At 41.3% G+C, this 25,352-nt stretch overlaps 1 pseudogene; it reads right to left on the bottom strand.

Annotated features, from left to right (window-relative positions):
• Window positions 1–3,153: 3,153 nt before the first annotated feature.
• LOC102915761 (nucleolar protein 58 pseudogene) lies at window positions 3,154–4,767 on the bottom strand (annotated as a pseudogene).
• Window positions 4,768–25,352: the final 20,585 nt, after the last annotated feature.

Below are 25,352 nucleotides of genomic sequence, written 5' to 3'. Positions count from 1 at the left end.
ACTAGAAGACAAGATTCAAACAATCCCATGCAAATATCACATTTTTCAAATGGAAGAACTCCAACTGCACTAGAAGTTCCAATCACGAAGACACTTTCCGATGAAATGATTTAAGTACAACTACATGGCACCAAGGTTTAGGCCTAATATAGGCCTGACAACCAAGTCCTTGTTTTTTGGAAGAAAGGCCTCAAAAGTCCCACTCAATTCCACATAACAATATTTCATAGATCAATTAGGTTTTCATTTCCTTAATATTTTTGTTTTTGACTTCTAATCTTAAAGACTAGATTAAAACTTAGCTCATTTCCCAGAAGGCATTGCTTCCCTTTGCTCTATGAAAGAGTCCACCAAGACCTCTTCCTCAAAACCATCTAGGCCCCAGCCTCTAGCCTGTGCTTGTGATGCATCTTTCTCAACATCCTGAAAAGGTAATGTAGGTAAAATATGCTCATAAACATTAAAACTAGTTGTTAGAAAGACGTAACTAGCTTTATCATTTAAGTTTTAAAACATAAATACTTGCAGCTTGATCTGCACTGACAAAGATTGTTGGAGCCTAGAATTCAACATTTACAAATTCTCATTCACATACACAAAACACATTATTATCACACAGCTTGTGTCTTCAGAGAATCTTCTGCTTTTTAAATCTTTGGCCTCCCAGTCAATCCCAAGTTCAACCAACTTTAATTAAAACTTCACTCAGAATTTCACCAAGCATTTCACCCACACATTAATGCTTGTCTTATCTTTCATCAACTGTCAAAATCTGAGGCCTGCTCAGAGATCGCCAGTTAAAAGAAAATAAATGAAATACACAGAGGTTATTTCAAAACAGAACATGACTATCATCAAAAAGAAAAAAATGTCACGATTCCCGATTGTGATCATCCTTTTTTTACTACTAGTAAGAAAAATCCCACATTGGACTATTTCACACTCCAGCATTGGCCAAAGGACACGAGAGCTGGTTCTGGAAATGCAGTTTCTCACACAGGTGTCCCCAGAAGAACACCAGGGACAAAGTCACGTGAGGCCTCTTGTGCTATTCTGCCCATACACAGTGCAAATAGCACTCGCGTCGGTTCCCAGCAAGAACAGTGTATTGGACTGAAGAGAAGCTCCTATTCTAGTCAGTTTCCAATGCTGAGTTGAACTAGCTATGCCTCATTTGTGTAGGAAGCACCATTCTTTTGTTCTGAGCCAGGTCACTGTTCTGGCCCTATAGGAAACAGAGTAGAGTACAAGAGTGCCCGTTTCTCAAAAGCAGAGTGTTTCTTTCGTAAGGCAAGCTAGGGTTAAATTAAGCTTCCTAAACGGAGTTGAATCACATTGAGTTTCAATTTCTAGCATCAAGTGTTAACTCACGTTAGGAACAGCCATTCTTTTGCTATTCGGGCCATACACAGTGCAAATAGCACTCGCATCTGTTCCCAGCAAGTATAGTGTATTGGAATGAAGAGAAGCTCTTATTCTAGTCAGTTTCCAATGCTGAGTTGAAGTAGGTATGCCTCGTTTATATAGGAAGCACATTTCTTTTGTTCTGAGCCAGTTCACTGTTTTGGCCCTATAGGAAACACAGTAGAGCACAAGAGTGCCCGTTTGTCCAAAGCAGAGTGTTTTTCTTGTAACGAAAGCTAGTGTTCAATTGCCATTCTTAAACGGAGTTGAAACACATTCAGTTTCACGTTCTAGCAGCAAGTGTTAATTCATTGTAACAACAGCCACTCTTGTGCTCTTCTGGCCATACACAGTACAAATAGCACTCGCTTCTGTTCCCAGCAAGTACAGTATATTGGACAGAAGAGAAGCTCCTATTCTAGTCAGTTTTCCATGCTGAGTTGAACTAGGTATGCCTCGTTTGGGTAGGAAGCACCGTTCTTTTGTTCTGAGCCAGCTCACTCTTCTGGCCCTACAGGAAACACAGTAGAATATAAGAGTGCCCCTTTCTCAAAAGCAGAGTGTTTTTCTTGTAAGGCAAGCTAGGGTTCAATTTCCATTCTTAATTGTAGTTTAATCACATTCAGTTTCACGTTCTAGCTGCAAGTGGTAATTCAGGGTAAGAACAGCCACTCTTGTGCTCTTCTGCCCATACACAGTGCAAAAAGCATGACCGTCTGTTCCCAGCAAGTACAGTGTATTGGACTGAAGGAACCTCCTATTCTAGTCATTTTCCAATGCTGAGTTGTACTAGGTATGCCTCGTTTGTGTAGGAAGCACAGTTCTTTTGTTCTGAGCCAGCTAACTATTCTGGCCCTATAGGAAACACGGTAGGGTATAAGAGTGCCGGTTTCTCAAAAGCAGAGTTTTTTTCTGGTAAGGCAAGCTAGGGTTCAATTGCCATTCTTAAACAGAGTTGAATAACATTTGGTTTCACGTTCTAGCAGCAAGTGTTAATTCAGGGTAAGAACAGCCACTCTTGTCCTCTTCTGCTGTTACACAGTGCAAATAGCACTCGCGTCTCTTCTCAGGAAGTACAGTGTATTGGTCTGAAGAGAAGCTCCTATTCTAGTCAGTTTCCAATGCAGGGTTGAAGTAGGTATGCTTCGTTTGTATAGGGAGCACAGTTCTTTTGTTCTGAGCCAGCTCACTCTTCTGGCCCTATAGGAAACATAGTAGAATACACGAGTGCCCGTTTTTGAAAAGCAGAGTGTTTTTCTTGTAAAGGAAGAAGGGTTCAATTGCCATTCTTAAACGGAGATTAATCAGATTCAGTTTCACGTTCTAGCAGCAAGTGTTAATTCAGGGTAAGGACAGCGACTCTTGTGCTCTTCTGCCCATACACAGTGCAAATAGCACTCGTGTCTGTTCCCAGCAAGTACAGTGTATTGGACTGAAGAGAACCTCCTATTCTAGTCAGTTTCCAATGCTGAGTTTTACTAGGTATGCCTCGTTTGTGTAGGAAGCAGAGTTCTTTTGTTCTGATCCAGCTCACTGTTCTGTCCCTATAGGAAACACTGTAGAGTACAAGAGTGCCCATTTCTCAAAAGCAGAGTGTTTTTCTTGTAAGGCAAGCAAGCGTTCAATTGCCATTCTTTTTTTTTAATACAAAGAAAATATTTTTATTTGTGTATCAAAGTCTAAGGTTAGTTAACAGCTGATGTCAAGACTCAAAAAAGGTTTGAGAAGCTACTGATAATCACTGTTTGATTGATTCAACCTTCCTTGATTATTTTAAAGAGCATCTGATATGCTCATAATCTTAAGCATGATGTATCCAGGTGACAGAATGATAGTTTCTTTCCATCAATCCTCAGCTTCTTTCTTTTTTTTCTTTTTCTTCTTTTTCTCTGGACTAGGAATTGCTGTGCTGGTGCATGGCTCTTCCTTAATGTGTTTCTTTTTATCCTTCTTCTTTTTCTTCTTTACTGATGGCTCCTCTTCTACTACCTGTTTTTCTTCCTCCTCTGCCTCCTCTACCACCTCCTCCTCCTCTACTTCAGCTTTAATTTTAATCTTGGCTTTTTTTGCTTTCTTCTCAGTAATTTCATCCTCTTTATCTACCTCTTCTATTTTGCATTTTTTAGAACAACTTGGAAGTGTGGAGTCACCAGAGGGATCATATGTCTTCACTTCACTTTTGTGTTCATACTTTTCTGCTTTTGCTAAGGCCTTTCCTGTTCCACTTATTTTTCTTATCCCTCGGACCTCCAAAATTCTCAATCTGGCCTCTGATTTGGCTCTGTTCTCAACTCCCATCGCAGAACTGGAATCTTCACCAAAAGCATCGTATCGGATAGGCAGAACCGTTTTGGCTGCCAACATTCGAGAAATCTTTCCTTTGTGTTTGGGACTTGACTGGCCTACGAGAGAAGCATGATAAATGAGCCCATATTTAGGGGTGTCTCGTCTTGATTTGAGGGCCCTGAAAAGTGCTTTTTCTGTGCCAAGAATCTGAACCATAGAAGCTGCATGCTTTGCCAAATTCAACAGAGACCCTGCATGAGCAATGAGCCGTGCTCCCACTAACTCCCCAACCATGACTGTAACATTAGGTGCTATGGCCATCATGCGATTTTGCAGATATTCATATAGCTGGGTTCTATATTCAGAAATTTCAATCACCTGGGTACACAGATGTAGAATGTTGCAAATATCTTCTTCAGAAACCTCTGTTCCCATGGATATCTCTGCAGGTGCTTTCACTTCTGCCTCTACCTCCTCTGACAGCAATTCAGAAAGAGAGGCAGATGCATAGTTCTTCCTGTCACCAACTTTCTGTAAACACTTGCAGTATGTCAAATTATCTGAAATGATTTTCCCTAACTCAGGGAAGTGCCAGCCATACCACTCCCTACACCGCATAATGTAGTTGTTTAGTTCTTTATCCAAGTCATCTAATAAGGAAATCGCCTGAACAATCATTGTGTCTACTTTATCAGCACTGAATTTCAATCTGTATCGAGACAGGCTGTGGGCCAATCCCAGACACATGGCTGCCATCTCACGTGGTTCTACCCCAGGAATCAAACCATCCATTTGCGATCGAATCCCTCTCATAAGATCATTTACAACAGGACTATGGATACAGCTGAGATTCAGTTTTTCCTTTATCACCCCTCCTAGTTTAGTGTCAGCCACAGCCAGAGGTTCATGGGCTTCTTTTACTATTTTCTTCAGAACTTTCTTCAGCTGCTTATTGATTTTGCCCTCCATTAGAGCTGTGAATGTTGCTAATGCTTCCGCTGTATGCTGAAATTTCTCAAAATGTTTTAGCTTTACTATTCTATTTGCTTTTTCTGGGGGTTTCAAATTCTTTCCATAAACTATCAACCTCTTGAAGTTTCTTCTCATTCAAAACCTTAAAGATGGCGAAGCCAACAGACATTTCGACAGGACCAACATGGTGAGGCCGGGGTACGGTGCTGCCCAGCGGCATGCATGGTCCTCAGGCCACTGCCAAAAACACAAAACCCTGGCTTCTCGGCCACTGAAGGCCCGCAGGGGCACAGATGCGAGCACGCAGGCACGCCAACCTGCCCCTAAGCCGTGAGACCGCACCTCTTGGATGCCGAACACCTCTCTGCGTGGAGCAGCGAGTACGAGAGGCTCAATTGCCAGTCTTAAAGGAGTAGAATTACCTTCGGTTTTACGTTATAGCAGGAAGTGTTTATTCAGGGTAAGAACAGCCACTCTTGTGTTCTTCTGCTGTTACTCAGTGCAAATAGCACTCACGTCTGTTTCCAGCAAGTACAGTGTACTGGACTGAAGAGAAAATCCTATTCTAGTCAGTTTCCAATGCTAAGTTGAAATAGGTATGCCTCGTTTGTATAGAAAGCACAATTCTTTTGTTCTGAGCCAGCTAACTGTTCTGTCCCTATAGGACACAGAGTAGAGTACAAGAGTGCCCATATCTCAAGAGCAGAGTGTTTTTCTTGTAACGCAACCTAGGGTTCAATTGTCATTCTTAAACGGAGTTGAATCACATTCAGTTTGACATTCTAGCAGCAAGTGCTAATTCAGGGTAAGAACAGCCTCTCTTGTGCTCTTCTGCCCATACACAGTGCAAATAGCACTCACGTCTGTTCCCAGCAAGTACAGTGTATTGGAATGAAGAGAAGCTCCTATTCTATTCAGTTTTCAATGCTGAGTTGAACTAGGCATGCCTCATTAGTGTAGGAAGCACAGTTCTTTTGTTCTGAGCCAGCTCACTGTTGTGTCCCTATAGGAAACAGAGTAGAGAACAAGAGTGCCCGTTTCTCAAAAGCAGAGTGTTTTTCTTGTAACGCTAGCTAGGGTACAATTGCCATTCTTAAACGGAGTTGAATACAGTCAGTTTCACATTCAAGCAACAAGTGTTAATTCAGGGTAAGAAGAGCCACTCTTGTGCTCTTCTGCCGATACACAGTACAAATAGCACTCGTGCTGTTTCCAGCGAGTACAGTGTATTGGACTGAAAAGAAGATCCTATTCTAGTCAGATTCCAATGCTGAGGTGAACTAGGTATGCCTGGTTTGTGTAGGAAACACAGTTGTTTGTTCTGACAAGCTAACTATTCTGGCCCTATAGGAAACACAGTAGGGTACAAGAGTGCCCGTTTCTCAAAAGCAGAGTGTTTTCTTGTAAGGCAGGCTAGGGTTCAGTTAACCTTCCTAAACAGAGTTGAATCACATTCAGTTTCACGTTCTAGCAGCAAGTGTTAACTCAGTTTAAGAACAGCCACTCTTTTGTTATTCTGGCCATACACAGTACAAATAGCACTCGTGCTGTTTCCAGCAAGTACAGTGTATTGGACTGAAAAGAAGATCCTATTCTAGTCAGATTCCAATGCTGAGGTGAACTAGGTATGCCTGGTTTGTGTAGGAAACACAGTTGTTTGTTCTGACAAGCTAACTATTCTGGCCCTATAGGAAACACAGTAGGGTACAAGAGTGCCCGTTTCTCAAAAGCAGAGTGTTTTCTTGTAAGGCAGGCTAGGGTTCAGTTAACCTTCCTAAACGGAGTTGAATCACATTTAGTTTCACGTTCTAGCAGCAAGTGTTAACTCAGTTTAAGAACAGCCACTCTTTTGTTATTCTGGCCATACACAGTGCAAATAGCACTCGGTCTGTTCCCAGCAAGTACAGTGTATTGAACTGAAGAGAAGCTCCTATTTTAGTCAGTTTGAAATGCTGAGTTGAACTAGCATTGCCTCATTTGTGTAAAGCACCGTTCTTTTGTTCTGAGCCAGCTCACTGTTCTGGCCCTATACGAAACACATTAGGTTACAAGAGTGTCCGTTTCCCTAAAGCAGAGTATTTTTCTTGTAAAGCAAATTAGGGTTCAATTGCCATTCTTTAATGAGGTTGAATTACATTTGGTTTCACATTCTAGCAGCAAGTGTTAATTCAGGATAAGAAAAACCACCTTGTGCTCTTCTGCCGATACACAGTGCAAATAGCACTCGTGTTTGTTCCCAGCAAGTACACTGTAATGGACTGTAGGAAGCTCCTATTCTAGTGAGTTTCCAATGCTGAGTTTAACTAGGTATGCCTCGTTTGTGTAGGAAGCACAGTTCTTTTGTTCTGAGCCAGCTAACTCTTCTGGCCCAATGGGAAACACAGTAGGGTACAAGAGTGCTCATTTCTCAAAAGCAGAGTGTTTTTCTGGTAAGGAAAGCTAGTGTTCAGTTAACTATCCTAAACGGAGTCGAGTCACATTCAGTTTCAAGTTCTAGCAGCAAGTATAACTCAGTTTAAGAACAGCCACTCTTTTGTTCTTCTGGCCATACACAGTGCAAATATCACTCGTCTGTTCTGAGCAAGTACAGTGTACTGGACTAAAGAGAAGCTCCTATTCATGTTAGTTTCCAATGCTGAGATGAACTAGGTATGCCTCGTTGGTGTAGGAAGCACAGTTCTTTTGTTCTGAGCCTGCTCACTGTTCTGGCCCTATAGGAAACACATTAGAGTACAAGAGTGCCTGTTCTCAAAAGCAGAGTCTTTTTCCTGTAGACAACTAGGGTTCAATTAACCTTCCTAAACGGAGTTGAATCACATTCAGTTTCACGTTCTCGCAGCAACTGTTAAATCAGGGTAAGAACAGCCACACTTGAGGTCTTCTGGCCAAACACAGTGCATATAGCACCCACATCTGTTCCCAGCAAGTACAGTGTATTGGACTGAAGAGAAGCTCCAATCTAGTCAGTTTCCAATGCTGAGTTGTAGTAGGTATGCCTCATTTGTGTAGGAAGCACAGTTCTTTTGTTCTGAGCCAGCTCACTGTCCTGGCCCTATAGGAAACACATGAGTTTACAAGAGTGCCCGTTTCTCAAAAGCAGAGTGTTTTACTGGTAAGACAAGCTAGGGTTCAATTGCCATTCTTAAACACAGTTGAATTACAATCGGTTTCACATTCTAGAAGCAAGTGTTAAATCAGGGAGAGAACAGCCACCCTTGTGTTCTTCTGGCCATACACAGTGCAGACACACTCACGATGTTCCCAGCTAGTACAGTATATTGGACTGAAGAGAAGCTCCTATTCTAGTCAGTTTCCCATGCTGAGTTGTAGTAAGTATGGCTCTTTTGTGTAGGAAGCACAGTTCTTTTTTCCGATCCAATTCACTGTTCTGGCCCTATAGGAAGCACAGTAGAGTACAAGAGTGCCCATTTCTCAAAAGCAGAGTGTTTTTCTTGTTAAGCAAGCTAGGGTTCATTTGCCATTCTTTAACGGAGTTGAATTACATCCGTTTCAAGTTCAACAGCCAGTGTTAATTAAGGGTAAGAGCAGCCACTCTTATGCTCTTCTGCCCATAAACAGTGCAAATAGCACTCGCATTTGTTCCCAACAAGTACAGTATATTGGACTAAAGAAAATCTCCTATTCTAGTCAGTGTCCAATCCTGAGTTGAACTAGGTTTGCCTCGTTTTGTAGGAAGCACTGTTCTTTTGTTCTGAGCCAGCTCAGTGGTCTAGCCCTATAAGAAACAGAGTGGTTAGAAAGCGCCCGTTTCTCAAAAGCATCGTGTTGTTCTTGTAAGGCAAGCTAGGGTTCAGTTAACCTTCCTAATCGGAGTTGAATCACATTCTGTTTCAAGTTCAAGCAGCAAGTGTTGTTGCAGTTTAAGAACAGCCACTCTTATGCTCTTCTGCCCTTACACAGTACAAATAGCACTCTTGTCTGTTCTCAGCAAGTACAGTGTATTGGACTGAAGAGAAGCTCCTGTTCTAGTCAGGTTCCAATGCTGAATTGATCTAGGTATGCCTCGTTTGTGTAAAGCACCGTTCTTTTGTTCTGAGCCAGCTCACTGTTCTGGCCCTATAGGAAACACAGTAGAGTACAAGAATGCCTGTTTCTCAAAAGCAGAGAGTTTTTCTTGTAAGGCAAGCTAGGGTTCAATTGCCATTCTTAAAAGGAGTTGAATTACATTTGGTTTCACATTATCTGAGCAAGTGTTAATTCAGGTTAAGAACAGACACTCTTGTGCTCTTCTGCACATACACAGTGCAAATAGCACTCGTGTTTGTTCTCAGCAAGTACAGTGTATTGGACTGAAGAGAAGCTCCTATTCAAGTCAGTTTCCAATGCTGAGTTGAACTAGGTATGCCTCATTTCTGTAGTAAGCTCAGTTCTTTTGTTCTGAGCCAGCTCACTGTTATGGCCCTATAGGAAACACATTAGGTTACAAGAGTGCCCGTTTATAAAGCAGAGTATTTTTCTTGTAAAGCAAATTAGGGTTCAATTGCCATTCTTAAATGGAGTTGAATTACATCCGGTTTCACGTTTTCGCAGCAAGGGTTAATTCAGGGTAGGAACAGCCAATCTTATGCTCTTCTGGCCTTACACAGTGCAAATAGTACTCACGTATGTTCCCAGCAAGTACAAGGAATTGGACAGAAGAGAAGCTCCTATTCTAGTCAGTTTCCAATACTGACTTGAACTATGTATGCCTCGTGTGTTTTGGAAGCACAGTTCTTTTGTTCTGAGCAAGCTCACTGTTCTGGTACTATAGAAAACAGGATAGTACAAGAGTGCCCCTTTGTCAAAAGCAGAGTGTTTTTCTTGTAAGGCAAGCTAGGGATAAATTGCCCTTCCTAAAGGCTGTTGAATACCATTTACTTTCAAATTCTAGAAGCATGTGTTAATTTAGGTTAAGAACAGTCACTCTTGTGCTCCCCTTGCAAAACAGAGTTCAAAAAGCACTCGCATCTGTTCCCAGCAGGTACAGTGTATTGGACTGAAGATAAGCCCCTATTCTATTCAGTTTCCAATGCTGACTTGAACTAGGTATGCCTCGTGTGTGTTGGAAGCACAGTTCTTTTGTTCTGAGCCAGGTCACTGTTCTGGCCCTATATGAAAAACAGTAGAGTACAAGAGTGCCCATTTCTCAAAAGCAGATTGCTTTTCTTGTAAGTCAATCGGGGGTTCACTTGCCCTTCCGAAATGGAGTTGAATCCCATAGAGTTTTGATTTCTAAAAGTAAGTGTTCATTTAGGTTAAGTACAGCCACTCTTGTGCTCCCGTGTACATACACAGGACAAATAGAACTCACATCTGTAACCAGCCAGTACAGTGTATTGGACTGAAGAGAAGCACCTATTCTAGTCAGTGTCCAATGATGAGTTGAACTAGGTATGCCTCATGTGCGTTGGTAGCACAGTTCTTTTGTTCTGAGCCAGCTCACTGTTTTGGCCCTATAGGAAACATAGTTCAGTACAAGAGTGCCCCTTTCACAAAAGCAGAGTGTTTTTCTTGTAAGGCAAGCTAGTTTTCAATTGCCCATCCTAAATGGAGTTGAATCGCATTAAGTTTCAAATTCTTGAAGGAAGTGTTAATTTAGGTTAAGAACAGCCATTCTTGTGTTCCACTCACATACACAGTACAGAAAGCACTTGCGTCTGTTCCCAGCAAGTACAGATTACTGGACAGAAGAGAAGCTCCTATTTTACTCAGTTTCCATGCTGTGTTGAACTAGGTATGTCTCGTGTGTTTTGGAAGCACAGTTCTTTTGTTATGAGCCAGCTCACTGTTCTGGCCCTATAGGAAACACATTAGAGTACAATGTGCCCCTTTATCAAAAGCAGAGTGTTATTCTTGTAAAGCAAGCTGGGGTTCAATTGCCCTTCCTAAATGGAGTTGAATCACATTCAGTTTCACATATAGGATCAAGTGTTAATTTAGGTTAAGAACAGCAACTCTTGTGTTCCACCTCCATACACAGTCCAAAAAGCACTCACATCTGTTCCCAGCAAGTACAGTGTATTGGACTGAAGAGAAGCTCCTATTCAAGTCAGTTTCCATGCTGAGTTGAAATAGGTATGGCTCCTCTATGTTGGAAGGTCATTTCTATTGTTCTGAGCCAGCTCACTCTTCTGGCCCTATAGGAAACACAGTAGAGTACAAGAGTGCCTGTTTCTCAAAAGCAGAATGTTTTTCTTGTAAGGCAAGCTAGGGTTCAATTGCCCTCCTAAATGGAGATGAATCACATTCAGTGCAAATACTAGAAGCAAGTGTTAATTTAGGTTAAGAACAGCCACTCTTGTGTTCCACTCCCATGCACTTTACAAAAAGCACTCGCATTTGTTCCCAGCAAATACAGGGTATTGTCCTGAAGAGAAGATCCTATTCTAGTCAGTTTCCAATGCTGACTTGAACAAGGTATGCCTCCTGTGTGTTGGAAGCACAGTTCTTTTGTTCTGAGCCAGCTCACTGTTCTGCTCCTATAGAAAAAAGGATAGTACAAGAGTGCCCTTTTCTCAAAAGCAGAGTGTTTTTCTTGTAAGGCAAGCTAGGGTTCATTTGCCCTTCTTAAAAGAAGTTGAATCCCATTCAGTTTCAAATTCTACAAGCAAGTGTCAATTTAGGTTAAGAAAAGCCACTCTTGTGCTCCCCTGGACATGCACAGAGCAAATAGCACACCTGTCTGATCCCAGCAAGTACAGTGTATTGGACGGAACAGAAGCCCCTATTCAAGTCAGTTTTCACTGCTGAGTAGAACTAGATATGCCCTGTGTGTGTTGGAAGCACAGCTCTTCTGTTCTGAGCCAGGTCTCAGTTCTAGTCCTATAGGAAACACAGTAGAGTACCAGAATGTGCCTTTCTCAAAAGCAGAATGTTTATCTCGTAAGGCAAGCTAGGGCTCCATTCCCCTTTTTACAAGGAGTTGAATCCCATTCAGTTTGAATTTCTAGCTGTAAGAGTTAGTTTGTAGTAAGTAAAAACACTCTTGTGCTCCTTTTGCCCTACACAGTGCATATAACACTCCCTTTTCTTTCCAGCAAGGACAGTGTATTGGACTGAAAAGGATCTCCTCTTTAAGTAAGTTTCCTGTGCTGAGTTGAACTGTATGAGGCCCATGTGTATAGGAATCACATTTATTTTGTTATGAGCCACCTCACTGTTCTTGCCCTATATGACACACAGTAGAGTACCAAAGTGCCCCTTTCTCCAAAGCAGAGTGTTTTTCTTGCACAGCAAGCTAGGGCTCCATTCCTCTTCTTTCAAGGAGTTGAATCCCATTCAGTTTGAAGCTCTAGCTGTAAGAGTTAGTTTGTAGTAAGTAAAAACACTCTTGTGCTACTTTTGCCATACACAGTGCAAATAACACTCGCATTTTTTTCCAGCAAGGACAGTGTATTGGACTGAAGAGGAGCTCCTGTTTTATTCAGTTTCCTATGCTTAGTTGAAGTGGATGTGGCCCTTGTGTAGGAATCACAGTTATTTTGTTCTGAGCCAACTCACTGTTCTGGCACTGTTGGAAACACAGTAGAGTACCATACTGCACAGCTCTCAAAAGCAGAGTGTTTTTCTTGTAAGGCAAGCTAGGGTTTCATTGCCCTTCCAATTTGGAGTTGAATCCCATTCAGTTTGAAGTTCTAGCTGTAAGAGGTTGTTTGGGGTAAGTTCAACAACTCTTGTGTTCCTTTTGACATACACAGTGCAAATAGCATTTACATCTGTTACCAGCAAGTACAGTGTATTGGACTGAAGAGGAGCTCCTGTTTTAGTCAGTTTCCTATGCTGAGTTAAACTAGATGTGGCCCGTGTGTTTAGGAAGCACAGTTCTTTTGTTCTGAGCCAGCTCTCTGTACTGGCTTTATAGGAAACACAGTACAGTAAATGAGTGCCCATTTCTCAAAATCAGAGTGTTTTTCTTGTAAGGCAAGCTAGGGTTTCATTGCCCTTCCCAATTAGAGTTGATTCCCATTCAGTTTGAATTTCTAGCTGCAAGGTATTTTGGGGTAATTATAACCAATCATGTAGTCCTCTTGCCACATACAGTGCAAATATAACTCGTGTCCTTTCCCAGCAAGTACAGTGTATTGGACTGAAGAGGAGCTCCTGTTTTAGTCAGTTTCCTATGGTGAGTTGAACTGGATATGGCTCATGTGTGTGGGTATCACAGTTCTTTGTTCTTAGCCTGTTTACTGTTCTGGCCCTATAGGAAACACAGTAGAGTACAAGAGTGGCCTTTTCTCAAAGCACGGTTTTTATTTTGTAAGGGCCTAGGGTTCCATTCCAATTACAAAAAGGATTTGAATCCCATTCAGTTTGATGTTCTAACAGCAAGAGTTAGTTTGGGGTAAGAACAACGACTCTTGTGCTCCTCTTGCCTTAACCAGTACAAATAGCACTCACGTCTGTTCCCAGCAAGTACAGTGTATTGGACTGAAGAGGATCTTCTCATTTAGCCAGTTTCCTATGCTGAATTGAAATTATAATGCCCCGTATGTGTAGGAAGAACAGTTCTTATGTTCTGAGAAAGCTCACTGTTCTGGCCTTATAGGAAACACAGTAGAGTACCAGAGTGCCGCTTTCTCATGAGCAGAGTTTTTTTCTTGTAAGTCAAGCTAGGGTACAATTCCCCTTCATAAATGGATTTGAATCCCATTCAGATTGAACTTCTAACAGCCAGAATTAGTTTAGGTTAAGAACAACCACTCTTATGCTCCCCTTGCCATAAACATTGAAATAGAACTTACATCACTTCCTAGTAAGTACAGTGTATAGGACTGAAGTGGAGCTCCTGTTTTAAACAGTTTCTTATGTTCAGTTGAACTGGATGTGGCCCTTGTATGTAGGAATAACAGTTCTTTTGTTCATAGCCAGCTCACTGTTTTTGCCCCATAGGAAACACAGTAGAGTACAAGAGTGGCCCTTTCTCAAAGGAAAGTGTTTTTATTGTAAGGCAAGCTAGGGTTCCATTCCCCTTCTTTAATGGTGTTGATTCCCATTCCGTTTGAAGTTCTAGCTTCAAGAGTTATTTTGGGGTAATGACAACCACTCTTGTAGTCCTCTTGCCATACACAGGCAAATATCACTCGTGTTCTTTCCCAGCAAGTGCAGTGTATTGGACTGAAGAGGAGCTCCTCTTTTAGTCAGTTTCCTATGGAGAGTTAAACAGGATATGGCTCATGTGTGTGGGTATCAAAGTTCTTTGTTCTTAGCCAGCTTACAGTTCTGGCCCTATAGGAAACACAGTAGAGTACAATAGTGGCCCTTTCTCAAAGCAGACTTTTTGTCTTGTAAGAGGCTAGGGTTCCAATCCTATTCCTAAAAGGATTTGAATCCCATTCAGTTTGAAGATCTAGCAGCAAGAGTTAGTTTGGGGTAAGAACAACCACTTTGTGTTCCTCTTGCCATACACAGTGCAAATAGCACTGGCTCTGTTCCCAGCAAGTAAAGTTTATTGGACTGAATAGGAGCTCCTGTTTCAATCAGTTTCCTATGCTAGGTTGAAAAGGATGTGGCCTGTGTGTGTAGGAATCACAGTTATTTTGTTCTGAGCCAGCTCACTGCTCTGGCCCTATAGGAAACACAGTAGAGTAACACAGTGCCCCTTTCTCAAAAGCAGAGTGTTTTTCTTGTAAGGCAATCTAGGGTTCCATTTCCCTTCCTAAATGGAGTTGAATCCCATTCAGATGAAGTTCTAGCTGCAAGAGTTAGTTTAGTGTAATGACAACCACTCTAGTGGTCCTCTTGCCAAAAACAGTGCATATAACACTCGAGTCCTTTCCCAGCAAGTACAGTGTATTGGACGGAAGAGGAGCTCCTGTTTTAGTAAGTTTCATCTGCTGAGTTGAAGTGGATATGGTGCATGTGTTTAGGTATCACAATTCTTTTGTTCTTAGCCAGATCACTGTTCTGGCTCTGTATGAAACACAGTAGAGTACCAGAGTGCTTCTTTCTCAAAAGCAGAGTGTTTTTCTTGTAAGGAAGCAAGGGTTCCATGCCAAATCCTAAATGGAGTTGATTCCCATTCAGTTTGAAGTTCTAGCAGCAAGAGTTAGTTTGGGGTAAGAACAAGCCCTCTTGTGCTCCTCTTGCCATACACAGTGTAAATAGCACTGGCGTCTGTTCCCAGCATGTACAGTGTATTGGACTGAAGAGAAGCTCCAGTTTTAGTCAGTTTCGTTTCAGAGTTGAACTGGATATGGCTCGTGTGTGTAGGTACCACAGTTCTTTTGTTCTGAGCCAAATCTCTGTTCTGGCTCTATAGGAAACACAGTAGAGTACCAGAATGCCCCTTTCTCAAAAGCAGAGTGTTTTTCTTGTAAGGCAAGCAAGGGTTCCATTTCTAATCCTAAAAGGAGTTTTTTCACATTCAGTTTGAAGTTCTAGCTGCAAGAGTTAAATTGGTGTAAGAACAACTATTCTTGTGCTCCCCTTGCCATACACAGTGCAAATAGCACTTGCGTCTGTTCCCAGCAAGTACAGTGGATTGGCCTGAAGAGGAGCTCCTGTTTTAGTCACTTTCCTATGCTGAGTTGAACTGAATGTGGCGCGTGTGTGTAGGAATCAAATTTCTTTTGTTCTGAGCCAGCTCACTTTTCTGGCCTTAAGAAACACAGTAGAGTACCAGAGTGCCGCTTTCTCATGAGCAGAGTGTTTTTCTTGTAAGTCAAGCTAGGGTTCAATTCTCCTTCATAAACGGAGTTGAATTCATTTCAGTTTGAACTTCTAGCAGCAAGAATTAGTTTAGGTGAAGGACAATCACTCTCATGCTCCCCTTGCCATAAACATTGCCAATAGCACTCACGTCTCTTACCAGCAAGTTCAGTATATAGGACTGAAGCGGAACTCCTGTTTTAGTCAGTTTCCTATGCTGAGTTGAACTGGATGTGGCCCTTCTGTGTAGGAATAACAGGTCTTTTGTTCTTAGCCAGCTCATTGTTGTTGCCCTATAGGAAACACCATAGAGTACAAGAGTGGCCCTTTCTCAAAGGAAAGTGTTTTTATTGTAAGGCAAGATAGAGTTCCATTCCCCTTCCTAAATGGAGTTGATTCCCATCCAGTTTGAAGTTCTAGCTGCAAGAGTTATTTTGGGGTAATTACAACCACTTTTGTAGTCCTCTTGCCATACACAGTACAAATATCACTCGTGTCCTTTCCCAGCAAGTGCAGTGTATTGGACTGAAGTGGAGCTCCTTTTTTAGTTAGTTTCCTATGGTGAGTTAAACAGGATATGGCTCATGTGTGTGTGTATCACAGTTCTTTGTTCTTAGCCAGCTCACTGTTCTGGCACTATAGGAAACACAGTAGAGTAGAAGGGTGGCCATTTCTATAAGCAGAGTTTTTATATTGTAAGGGGCTAGGGTACCATTCCCATTCCTAAAAGGAGTTTAATTCCATTCAGTTTGGCGTTCCTGCAGCAAGAGTTAGTTTGGGGTAAGAACAACCACTCTTGTGTTCCTCTTGCCATACACAGTACAAATAGCATTCGCATCTGTTGCAAGCAAGTACAGTGTGTAGGACTGAAGAGGAGCGCCTGTTTTAGTCAATTACCTATGCTCAGTTGAACTGAATATGGCCCGTGTGTATAAGAAGCACATTTCTTATGTTCTGAGGCAGTTCTCTGTTCTGGCACTATTCGAAACACAGTAGAGTACCATAGTGCCCCTTTGTCAAAAGCAGAGTGTTTTTCTTGTAAGGCCACTGGGTTCCATTCCCATTCATAAATTGAGTTCAATCCCATTCAGCTAGAACTTCAAGCTGCAAGAGTTAGTTTGGGTTAATGATAACCACTCTTGTGCTCCTCTTGCCATGCACAGTGCAAATACCCCTCGCGTCTGTTCCCAGCAAGTACAGTGTTTTGGACTGAAGAGGATCTCCAATTTTAGAAAGTTTCCTAGGCTGAGTTGAACTGGATGTGGCTCTTGTTTGTAAAAAAACAGCTCTTTTTTCTGAGCCATCTCACTGTTCTGGCCCTATAGGAAACACAGTAGAGTACCAGAATGCCCCTTTCTCAAAAACAGAATGTTTTTCTTGTAGGCAAGCTAGTGTTCCATTCCCCTTTTTAAATGGACTTGAATCCCATTCAGTTTGAAGTTCTAGCTGCAAGAGTTATTTTGGGGTAATGACAACCACTCTTTTAGTCCTCTTGCCATACACAATGCAAATATCACTCATTTCCTTTCCCAGCTATTACAGTGTATTGGACTGAAGAGGAGATCCTATTCTAGTTAGTTTCCAAAGCTGAGTTGAACTAGGTATGCCTCGTTTGTGTAGGAAGCACATTTCTTTTGTTCTGAGCCAGCTCACTGTTCTGGCTTATAGGACACACAATAGGGTACAAGAGTGCCCTTTTCTCAAAAACAGAGTGTTTTTCTGGTAAGGCAAGCTAGGCTTCAATTGCCATTTTTAAACGGAGTTCAATTACATGCGGTTTCACGTTCTAACAGCAAATGTTAATTCAGGGTAAGAAGAGCCACTCTTGTGCCCTTCTGCCTTTACACAGTGCAAATAGCACTCGTGTCTGTTCCCAGCAAGTACAGTGTATTGGACTGAAGAGAAGCCTCTATTCTAGTCAGTTTCCAATGCTGAGTTGAACTAGGTATGCCTCTTTTGTGTAGGAAGCACAGTTCTTTTGTTCTGAGCCAGCTCACTGTTCTGGACCTATAGGAAACACAGTAGGGTACAAGAGTGCCCGTTTCTCAAAAGCAGGGTGATTTTCTTGTAAGACAAGCTAGGGTTCAATTGCGATCCTTTTTTTTTCTTTCCATCACAGGCAATTTATTTTGTTCTATTCATTCACATTTAATACGGAAAATACTTGAAAACAATTCCATAAAATGTTTGACACAGAAATCATCAAATAGTAGTATACAATGTTGACAGGAGACAGTTCATTTATAATTTATAACCCCAAATGTATTTATAAATTAGAAATGTAAAGATCTACAAATAAAATTATGAAAGTTAACCAAAGTCATTTAATCTGTCAGTTTCTCATTCATTTTTATGTCTTAATAATATTCTATTATATGAATATGCCACATTTTATTACTCCAGTATTTGATAGCTATTTGAGTTGTTTTAAGTTTTTTACTATTAGCAACACACTGCTGTAAACCTTCATGTACATGTTTCGGGTGCACATTTTCAGTAGTTTGAGGATATATTCCTAAGGGTAGAATTGTTGAGTAACAGAGTAACAATGTTTTGCATTTTGACCAACCACCAAACTGTTTTGCCAAAGTGGCACACCATTTTACAATCTCACCAAATCCTTGCTTTTAAGGCTCTCATTTTTGTACAAAAGCATGCAATCATTCTGTCAGACCAAACCAGGAAATATAAGCTATAGTTCAGAGCTGTTCTATTTCATTTACTATTCAAAGCCATTCTTGGTGTTTGCAACTCTCAGCCCTTTTGAGTATTCTTGCAGTGTTCACTTTTTCCTCCACCATTTTTTTCTTCTTTTTTTCTTGTTTATTTCTATTACAAATGTATAAAAAATCCTCCATCAATGCTCCTGATAGCAGCAGAACGTTGAGACATATACCTTTGGATTGCCTCAGAAAAGGAACACATATTGCACTGTAAAGTTTATAAAACTGGTGCAAAACATTGTGATAATGTTACAATACCAGTTTTAAGAGTTCAGTGACTAATGGGGAGCCGATAAGATACATGCAGAACTGTGAAAACGATCTCACTTAGCCAGCTGTACACGTAGACTGTAAATCTACATTCAGATCATTTCTGAACTAAGATTATCAGCTCAGTTTATCTGTTGAGGTCAACCAGGATACCCTAGAATATACCTTGATTTTTGCAAAAAACAAAATAGGGGGAGGGGTTTCTTCAGCATTTCAGTCCACGAGTAACAGTATCCTAACAGGCAAAGTGTTCTCTCACTGTCAACATAGAATGAACTGCTGCTGGAGGTCAACTTGGGCTTTAATTTGCATTAGCACTTACATGCATAGTAGTCCAAATTGTTGACCTCATGACTTTAAAAAGTAACTCTAAAAAGGTAAAATGGCACTTCTTGGAAGACTAAAGAAAGACATCCAGCCACAGTTGTAAAAAGTCTCATCAAAACAATGCACCCTTTTATATATTACGCCTCAATTAAAAAAAAAAAAAGTAGCCCCAAATAAGGAGCAGCTCTGAAAAAGAAAATATAACTTAAGATATTTGAACAAAACAAGGTGAATACAGGTTCAAAAATAATTAAGATACATTTTCCTAAGGCTACCTAGAATTAGGCTTTAAAGAATTCTACCATTTCAAGTTTACCACTTGTTACTAGATACCTATTTACAAACAAGATATTCACTTTTTTGTTCCTTTATCAAGAGAAAAATCTATCTTCAGACTATGAGGGTGGTGATGGGGAGGGACTAGAAGACAAGATTCAAACAATCCTATGCAAATATCACATTTTTCAAATGGAAGAACTCCAAACTGCACTAGAAGTTCCAATCACGAAGACACTTTCCATTGAAATGATTTAAGTACAACTACATGGCACCAAGGTTTAGGCCTAATATAGGCCTGACAACCAAGTCCTTGTTTCTGGAAGAAAGGCCTCAAAAGTCCCAATCACTTCCACATAACAATACTTCAAAGATCAATTAGGTTTTCATTTCCTTAATATTTTTGTTTTTGACTTCTAATCTTAAAGACTAGATTAAAACTTAGCTCATTTCCCAGAAGGCATTGCTTCCCTTTGCTCTACGAAAGAGTCCACCAAGACTTCTTCCTCAAAACTATCTAGGCCCCAGTCTCCAGCTTGTGCTTGTGATGGATCTTTCTCAACATCCTGAAAAGGTAATGTAGGTAAAATATGCTCATAAACATTAAAACTAGTTGTTAGAAAGACGTAACTAGCTTTATCATTTAAGTTTTAAAACATAAATACTTGCAGCTTGATTTGCACTGACAATGATTGTGAGAGCCTAGAATTCAACAGTTACAAATTCTCATTCACACACACAAAACACACTATTATCACACAACTTGTGTCTTGACAGAATCTTCTGCTTTTTAAATCTTTGGCCTCCCAGTCAATCCCAAGTTCAACCAACTTTAACTAAAACTTCACTCAGAATTTCACCAAGCTTTTCGCCCACACATTAGCTTGTCGTATCTTTCATCAACTGTCAAAATCTGAGGCCTGCTAAGAGATTGCCAGTTAAAAGAAAATAAATGAAAGACACAGAGGTTATTTCAAAACGGAACATGACTATCATCAAAAAAAAGGGGGGGGGGTTAAAATTCCCGATTGTGATCAAACTTTGTTTTCTACTAGTAAGAAAAATCCCACGTTGGATTATTTCACACTCCGGCATTGGCCAAAACACGAGAGCTGATACTGGAGAATGCAGTTTCTCACACAGGTGTCCCCAGAAGAACACCAGGCACAAAGTCACGTGAGGCCGTTGTGCTGTTCTGCCCATAAACAGTACAAATAGCACTCACGTACATTCCCAGCAAGTACAGTGTATTGGACTGAAGAGAAGCTCCTATTCTAGTCAGTTTCCAATGGTTAGGTGAACTAGGTATGCCTATTTGGTGTAGGAAGCACAGTTCTTTTGTTCAGAGCCAGCTAATGTTCTGGCCCTATAGGAAACAGAGTAGTGTACAAGAGTGCCAGTTTCTCATAGGCAGAGTGTTTTTCTTGTAAGGCAAGCTGGGGTTCAATTGTCATTCTTAAAAGGACTGAACTACATTCGATTTCACGTTCTAGAAGCAAGTGTTATTTCAGCGTAAGAAGAGCCACTCTTGAGGTCTTCTGACCAAACGCAGTGCAAATAGCACTCCTGTCTATTCCCAGCAAGTACAGTGTATTGGCCTGAAGTGAAGATCCTATTCTAGTCAGTTTACAATCGTGAGTTGAACTAGGTATGCCTCTTTTGTGTAGGAAGCACAGTTCTTTTGTTCTGAAGCAGCTCACTGTTCTGGCCCTATAGGAAACACATTAGAGAATAAGAGTGCAAGTTTCTCAAAAGCAGTGTGTTTTTCTTCTAAGGCAAGCTAGGGTTCAATTAACCTTCCTAAAAGGAGATCAATCACATTCAGTTTCACGTTCTAGCAGCAAGTGTTAACTCAGGGTATGAACAGCCACTCTTGTGCTCTTCTGGCCAAACACAGTGCAAATAGCACTCACGCCTGTTACCAGCAAGTACCGTTTATTGGAATGAAGAGAAGCTCCTATTCTAGACAGTTTCCAATGGTGAGTTGAACTAGGTATGGCTCTTTTGTGAAGGAAGCAAAGTTCTTTTGTTCTGAGCCAGCTCACTGTTCTGCCCTCTAAACACAGTAGAGGACAAGAGTGCCCGTTTCTCAAAGGCAGAATGTTTTTCTTGTAAGGCATGCTGGGGTTCAATTGCCTTTCTTAAAGGGAGTTGAACTACATTCGAATTCACGGTATAGCAGCAAGTGTTATTTCAGGGTAAGAACTGCCACTCTTTTGCTCTTCTGCCCAAACACAGTGCAAATAGCACTCGCATCTGTTCCCAGCAAGTACAGTGTATTGGACTGAAGAGAAGCTCCAATTCTAGTCAGTTTCCAATGCTGAGTTGAACTAGTTATGCCTCTTTTGTGTATGAAGCACATTTCTTTTTTCGGAATCAGCTCACTGTTCTGGCCCTATAGGAAACACAATAGAGTTCAAGAGTGCCCATTTCTCAAAAGCAGTGTGTTTTTCTAGTAAAGCAAGAAGGGTTCATTTGCCATTCTTAAACGGAGTTGAATTACATTCAATTTCACCTTCTAGCAGCAAGTGTTAATTCGGGGTAAGAACAGCCACTCTTATGCTCTTCTGCCCATACACAGTTCAAAGAGCACTCGCGGCCCTCCCAGCAAGTACAGTGTATTGGACTGAAGATAATCTCCTATTCTGGTCAGTTTGCAATGCTTTGTTGAACAAGTTATGCCTCATTTAAATAGGAAGCACAGTTCTTTTGTTCTGAGCCAGCTTACTGTTCTGGCCCTATAGGAAACACAGTAGAGTTCAAGAGTGCCTGTTTCTCAAAAGCAGTGTGTTTTTCTTGTAAGGCAAGCAAGGGTTCAATTGCCAGTCTTAACCTGAGTAGAATGACATCGGTTTCACGTTCTACCAACAAGTGTTAATTCACTATAAGAACAGCCACTCTTGTGTTCTTCTGCCCATACACAGTGCAAATAGCACTCGCGTTTTTTCCCAGCAAGCACATTGTGATGGACTGAACAGAAGCTCCTATTCTAGCCAGCTTCCAATCCTGATTTGAACTAGGAATGCCTCATTTGTGTAGAAAGTACAGTTCTTTTGTTCTGAGCCAGCTTAATCTTCTGGCCCTATTGGAAACACAGTAGAATACAAGAGTGCCCGTTTCTCAAAACAGAGTGTTTTTCTTGTAAGGCAAGCTAGGGTTCAATTGACGTTCTTAACTGGAGTTTAATCAGATACACTTTCACATTCTTGAATTAAGTGTTAATTCAGGGTAAGAACAGCCACTCCCTTGCTCTTCTGCCCATACACAGTGCAAATAGCACCCGCGTCTGTTCCCAGCAAGTACAGTGCATTGCACTAAAGAGAAGCTCCTGTTTTACTTAGCTTCCAATACTGAGTTGAACTAGATATGCCGCGTTTGTGTAGGAAGCACAGTTCTTTTGTTCTGAGCCAGTTCACTATGCTCGCCCTATATGATACACCATATGATACAAGAGTGCCCGTTTCTCAAAACAGAGTTTTTCTGGTAAGACAAGCTAGGCTTCAATTGCCATTCTTAAAGAGATTTGAATTACATTAGGTATCCCGTTCTAGCAGCAAGTGTTAATTCAGGGTTAGAACGGCCACTCTTGTGCTCTTCTGGCTATACACAGTGCAAATAGCACTCGAGTGTGTTCCCAGCAAGAACAGTGTATTGGACTGAAGAGAAGCACTGATTCTAGTCAGTTTCCAAAGCTGAGTTGAACTAGATATGCCTCATTTGTGTAGGAAGCACTGTTCTTCTATTCTGAGCAAGCTCACTGTTCTGGCCCTATAGGAAACACAGTAGAGTAAAAGAGTGCCTGTTTCCCAAAAGCAGAGTGGTTTTTTTTTTGTAAAGCAAGCTAGGGTTAAATTGCCATTTTTAAAAGGAGTTCAATTGCATTAGGTTTCACGGTCAAATAGCAAGTGGTAATTCAGGGTAAGAACAGCCAGTCTTGTGCTCTTCTGGCCAAACACAGTGCAAATAGCACTCACGTCTGTTACCAGCAAGTACCGTTTATTGGAATGAAGAGAAGCTCCTATTCTAGACAGTTTCCAATGGTGAGTTGAACTAGGTATGGCTCTTTTGTGAAGGAAGCAAAGTTCTTTTGTTCTGAGCCAGCTAACTGTTCTGGCCCTATAGGAAACACAGTAGAGGACAAGAGTGCCCGTTTCTCAAAGGCAGAATGTTTTTCTTGTAAGGCATGCTGGGGTTCAATTGCCTTTCTTAAAGGGAGTTGAACTACATTCGAATTCACGGTATAGCAGCAAGTGTTATTTCAGGGTAAGAACTGCCACTCTTTTGCTCTTCTGCCCAAACACAGTTCAAATAGCACTCGCATCTGTTCCCAGCAAGTACAGTGTATTGGACTGAAGAGAAGCTCCTGTTCTTGTCAGTTTCCAATGATGAGTTGAACTAGGCATGCCTCGTTTGAGTAGGAAGCACAGTTCTTTCGTTCTGAGTCAGCTCACTATTCTGGCTTTATAGGAAACACAGAATACAAGAGTGCCCGTTTCTCAAAATCAGAGTGTTTTTATTGTAAGGCAAGCTAGGGTTCAATTGCCATTCTTAATTGGAGTTTAATCAGATTGGGTTTCACATTCTAGCAGCAAGTGTTAATTCAGGTTAAGAACAGCCACTCTTGTGGTCTTCTGCTCAAACACAGTGCAAATAGCAGTCGCGTCTGTTCCCAGCAAGTACAGTGTATTGGACTGAAGGGAACATCCTATTCTAGTCAGTTTCCAATGCTGAGTTGAACTAGATATGCCTTGTTTGTGTAGGAAGCACAGTTCATTTGTTCTGAGCCAGCTCACTATTCTGGCCCTATAGGAAACACAGTAGGGTACAAGAGTGCCTGTTTCTCAAAAGCCGAGTGTTTTTGTTGTTGTTGTTGTTGTTGTTTTGTAAAGCAACCTAGGGTTCAATTGCCATTCTTAAACGGAGTAGTATTACATTCGGTTTCACATTCAAGCAGCAAGTGTTAACTCAGGGTAAGAAAGCCATTCTTGTGTTCTTCTGGCCATACACAGTGCAAATAGCACTCACGTATGTTCCCAGCAAGTACAGTATATTGGACTAAAGAGAAGCTCCTATTCTTGTCAGTTTCTAATGCTGAGTAGAACTAGGTAAGCCTCATTTGTGTAGGAAGCACCCTTCTTTTGTTCTGAACAAGCTCACTGCTTTGGCCCTATAGGAAACACAGTAGAGTACAAGAGTGCCTGTTTCTCAAAAGCAAAGTGTTTTTTTTGTAAAACAACCTAGGGATCAATTGCCATTCTTAAACGGAGTTGAATTACATTCGATTTCACGTTCTAGCAGCAACTGTTAATGCAGTGTAAAAACAGCCACTCTTGTGCTCTTCTGCCCATACACAATGCAAATTGCACTCGTGTCTGTTCCCAGCAAGTACAGTGTATTGGACTGAAGAGAAACTCCTATTCTCGTCAATTTCCAATGCTGAGTTGAACTCGGTATGCCTCGTTTGTGTAGGAAGCACAGTTCTTTTGTTCTGAGCTAGCTCACCATTCTGACCCTATAGGAAACACAGTAGAGTGCAAGAGTGTCCGTTTCTCAAAGGCAGAGTGTTTTTCTTGTAAGGCAAACTAGGGTTCAATTAAACTTCCAAAACGGAGTTGAATCACTTTCAGTTTCACGTTCTAGCAGCACCTGTTAACTCAGGGTAAGAACAGCCACTCTTGTGGTCTTGTGACCAAACACAGTGCAAATGGCACTTGCGTCTGTTCCCAGCAAGTACAGTGTATTGGACTGAAGAGAAGCTCCTATTCTTGTCAGTTTCCAATGCTGAGTTGAACTAGGAATGCCTCATTTGAGTAGGAAGCACAGTTCTTTGGTTCTGAGCCAGCGCACTCTTCTGGCCATATAGGAAACACAGTAGAGTACAAGAGTGCCCGTTTCTCAAAAGCATAGTTTTTTTCTTGTAAAGCAAGCAAGAGTTCAATTTCCATTCTTAAACGGAGTTGAATTACATTCGGTTTCACGTTCTAGTAGCAAGTGTTAATTGAGGATAAGAATAGCCACTCTTGTGCTCTTCTGGCCATACACAGTGCAAATAGCACTCATCTGTTCCCAGCAAGTATAGTGTATTGGATTTAAGAGAAGCTCCTATTCTAGTCAGTTTCCAATGCTGAGTAGAACTAGGTATGCCTCGTTTGTGAAGGAAGCACAGTTCTTTTGTTCTGAGCCAAGTCAGTGTTCTGGCCCTATAGGAATCACAGTCGAGTACAAGAGTGCCCGTTTCTCAAAGGCAGAGTTTTTTTCTTGTAAGGCAAGCTGGGGTTCAATTGCCATTCTTTTTTTTTTTTTTTTTTTTTGGTTTTTCGAGACAGGGTTTCTCTGTGTAGCTTTGCGCCTTTCCTGGAACTCACTTGGTAGCCCAGGCTGGCCTCGAACTCACAGAGATCCGCCTGGCTCTGCCTCCCGAGTGCTGGGATTAAAGGCGTGCGCCAC

Source organism: Peromyscus maniculatus, chromosome 3 (genome assembly GCF_049852395.1).
Source record: "Peromyscus maniculatus bairdii isolate BWxNUB_F1_BW_parent chromosome 3, HU_Pman_BW_mat_3.1, whole genome shotgun sequence".
In the NCBI taxonomy this organism is placed as follows: Eukaryota; Metazoa; Chordata; class Mammalia; order Rodentia; family Cricetidae; genus Peromyscus; species Peromyscus maniculatus.
This window is presented reverse-complemented; position numbering and strand designations above follow the sequence as displayed.